Source organism: Trichosurus vulpecula, chromosome 1 (assembly GCF_011100635.1).
Source record: "Trichosurus vulpecula isolate mTriVul1 chromosome 1, mTriVul1.pri, whole genome shotgun sequence".
NCBI classification, from domain to species: domain Eukaryota; kingdom Metazoa; phylum Chordata; class Mammalia; order Diprotodontia; family Phalangeridae; genus Trichosurus; species Trichosurus vulpecula.
Window position 1 is genome coordinate 16743692 of NC_050573.1, and position 4139 is coordinate 16747830.

At 44.1% G+C, this 4139-nt stretch overlaps 1 pseudogene; it reads right to left on the minus strand.

Moving 5' to 3' along the window:
- Window positions 1–1235: 1235 nt before the first annotated feature.
- LOC118850291 lies at window positions 1236–2391 on the minus strand (annotated as a pseudogene).
- Between the last annotated feature and the right edge of the window lie 1748 nt (window positions 2392–4139).

The following is a 4139-nucleotide window of genomic DNA, read 5'->3' on the forward strand; positions in this document are numbered from 1 at the left end:
TTATAAACCCATAGAGGGCGTGGGCCATGTGTTATTGAACTTTGCACCCTCCATATCCCCTGGAGCAGGCTTTGTACCCAGTAGGCACACAAGAAATGTTTGCTGACTTCCATGGAAATTTGAATGGTCTCTCTCATGAATAAGAAATGATCTAGTCCCTACCCAACTGAATTTGGTTCCTCCATGAGCCTATCAAGTATTTGATCATGTCAGAATACAAAAGAAACAGTGAAAGAGTTAATAAAAGACTAGAAGACATTAAAAGGTCACAAATGTTTTTATTTATTATGGGATGGGGAGGATATGGAATACCCTGGATGAAACATTAATAACCTCGCTCTTCTGCAAGACCCATTGCCTTGAAACTTGTCTCTTGGCCCCATAGGGACTGTGAAACTGCGTTTTGGTGGTCTATAGGAGAGGTTAAGTTTTGGCAAATGTAGGTGAATGATGTCATTGAATGTATAACATATGTATTGAGAGGGAATAAATACTCCTCACGCTGCAATACACAGCCAGATGTATGTGCGGGAATGGAAAAATCATCTTTCTGAAAAAAGAATGTTCTGTCCTGAGCCTGATCAGATCCCCAGTAGCTGCCAAGTAGGAATACTCCCCACAAGTTTTTTCTTTCCTTAATTCTCCAGTTTCCGGTCTTTTGTTGGCTCTCTAGACTAGTCCATTCGGAAGGCCTTATTCAGCATGGACTTTCTGTTTGTAGAAGATGAACACAGAATTAAACTCTCCATTTCTCCAGTAAAGTAAAACTCGAGGACGTTAGTATTTCCTACTGGCAATAGTAATGATAGTGTAGATTAACATATAAAATGTTGCCTTTATGGTGACAGAGCACTTTATACACACTCTCTCATCGTATCCGTGTGGCAGTGCTACGTATCATTAGATGTTACTCTGTGAAGGCAGGCATTGTTAGTCTCATTTTACAGACTGTAAACTGAGGCTTAGAGTTGAAGTGACTTGCCTAAGATCTCTAGTTAGTAAGTGGCAGAACCAGGAGGCCCCTCAGGCCCTACGTCTCATTGGGTGTTCTGGAAGGAATGATTAATGGTTTCTGCTCACCCTCCAAGTCATCTTCTTCTTTGTCAGTGGATTAGAGTTACTTGAGAGTGACTTTTGCTTCTTTTTTGTTTGTTTCTTTTAAAAAAGATTTTAATAAAGATCTTTACAGAAGAGCTTTGGGCACACCATTCCAGGTGTCACAGAGTCCTGTTACTTTACGCAGTGGGCACTGGCTAGCGCATAGCTGGTTACTCTGTCTTCCCACTCTTCCGCTCTGAGATGGGGGTGGTAGTAAGAATCTCATCCTTGGGCTCTATGATGCTCACTCACATGGTCAGGGCTTCTTAGGGCCAATCTTGGGTCTTAGGGGAACATGATTTTGACTTTAATACCCAATATACCCTGTATGAGGATAGCTGAGTCGATGTAGTAGTTGATAGGGTCTCCACTGTGGATCATCAGGCCATCCACAAACTTCATGGACTTGGCCCTCTGGCCTCAGAGGTTACCAGACACCACCACCTCACATCCCTTTGCTCCACTCTCCATAATGAAGCAGAGGACACCATAGCAGGCCCTATGAACAGCAACATCTCTAGCAAGACCTTCCAGGAGTTTGTAATGCAGGGACTCGGCCTGGGCAATAGCACAGAGACCACCATCTCGGCATACAGCTCTACACTGCCTTCAGGGAAGCCAAACCTCTTCTGAACCACCACTGTCAGCTCACAAATACGGTGGCCCTTCTCCCCAAGGACATGCTGAGTCCTGGTGGCCAAGATGATGATTTCTCTCCTAGTTGGAGTAACTCGAACCTCCACCCCAGAATACCCATTCTCAGCCAGTTCCCTGGTGAGAAACTCATTCAGCTCAGCTTTGAAGATGCCACAGGCAACAAACTTCCTCTTCTTGGAGATTTGCACCACCAGCTTGCACAGACAGGAAAGTGTGACTTTTACTTCTAGTGATTATTTCACTCATTTGTATATTAGAGAGTATATTTTTGTTTGTAATTATTTTCATTTCTCTTTAACACATCCTAATGGTCTGGTAGTGGATATACCAAGCAGAAAGTTTTCTTTGGTTTTTCATTATTGTCTTGAGTAGAAATCTGGGTTTATTTCTCTTAAGTTTGCGTACATCTAGCTTCAGCATCCCAAGGCACAGTTTTATCACAGAGGCTAACTCCTGTAACGTTGAGTGTGATGAAAGGAAGTCTATGCCATACAGCTTTCTGGATGGGTAGGGGAAAGCTGCTTCTGCCTTCTTCCCCTCTGGCTCCCAACTTCTGAACCAAGGGGAAGGGAAAAGGGCTGAAGAGTAATTCATCTGCAGTCGGTGGAAAAACCTCTTGACTTCCTTTCGTGTCATGCTGAGACATGGATGTGATGATCAGAAATTTTAGAAAAAGAGCAAGACTGGATTTATTTCCCTGGGTGGCCTTCTGAATTGTGCATGGTGACTAGTTAGCATTTTCTTTTTGCTTTGTTTATGAGCCTAGCATTTAGCACACAGTAAGTAGGTAAGCAAGTATTTCATGATGTTTGTCAACCTGACTTTGTTTCCATGACTTTCAACATCCCTTTATTAAACTTTATTAAACTTCTGCTGTGCACAAGGCACAAGGCTGGTTACAAAGGGAGGTTCATGGATGAATAAAACGTACATTCCAGAGAGCTCCTCAAGAAACTTACTTGCAGTCATAGGATCATAGAATTTAGAGCTAGATTTATGACAGTCCCGTTTTATAGAAGAGGAAACTGAGGCTCAGAAAAGAAAACGTGACTTATCCAAGGTCACAAAGCCCATAAATGGTTGAGCAGGAGTGAGGCCCAGGTCATAAGACTCAAATCTAGGGCTTTTTCTAAGACCTGGGCTTCAAGCCACAAATCGACAAGATCATGTGACCTTGGGAAGGTAACTTCACCCTTATTGAATCTCACTTTCTTTATGTTTAATGACAGAATCTGAGTTAGAAGGAGCCTTAGAGATTATCTGGGTTATGCACCCTCTCTCTGAGCCAGAATCCCCTCCTGTGGATGCTCCATACTTGCATCCTCTACTCTGAAGAGAGTTCTTAGAGGGAAAGCGTCTTTTAAACTCTAAGTAAGGGTTTCCTCACCAAATTGACTGGCTTTCCTGGATGTTGGCTTTAATTAGAACTTTTGAATGTCCATGCCACCTACTTGTAGAATATGGATGTGCCCATTGGTACCTTGAGAACTCTTCTGATTAACCATTATAAAGGAAGCTTTTCCTCATGTTAAACATCATTTTGCCTCTCTGCAACTTCTTCCTGTTCTTCCTAGTTCTACTTTATAGGACCAAGGAGAGTGTTATCACTCTTCCGTGTGATAGCTCTTCAAATACTTGTATAAAGATTCCCCACCCCCCAAACCCTTTAGAGCATGTACAGATATTTTCTGCCAGCTCCTGAGGGGGCCAAAAAGAAATCTGATCATATGATAGCCCCTTCCTGCTTCCAGATGTGTATGACTCATCACTAGGTTGAGCCTTCCCAACTGGTTACTGAAGGAGAAAAAGCTGATGAGTTGGGGTGTTATGCTAAGTAGAGGAGGTGGCTTCAGGTGATCGTGCCTCTGCTTCCCAACTCCAGGCAGCAAGATGTGATGTCGGCCTTTGGTGGAGGAGGTGCTTGTCTATCCTGACATGTGGTGACAGGGGCTGCTGCTCCCCATGTGAAGCTGGGCTTGTATCAGGAATCCACAAGTCCTGGCTGTCTTCACCTCTCTTGTTTTAGCCCTGACCTTTTGAGCATCAAAAGACCCTTGAAGGCCACAAGTATGGGCCAGCAGCAGCAGCAGCTCCTGGAGCAGTACAGCTGCAGTAGACTGGTGTGAGGATAGAGCTGCCATCATCGAGGCCACAGAAAGAAGATGGTGAGTGGAATTAGATCAGATTGTGTTCAGTGGCTGTGAGATGGGAGTCCTTAGCAGCCTTGAAAATAAACTGTGTTCCACCAGGCTTGGGTCTTAGGCTCCCTCCCTCCTTTCACCAGTTCAGATGAAGGCAGATGAAGTGACTTCCTTTCCTCCCTCCCCACTGCCCTTCCTTCTTTTTCCATAGACTTCTCCTTGCCCACCCAGAGTTCTCCCAGC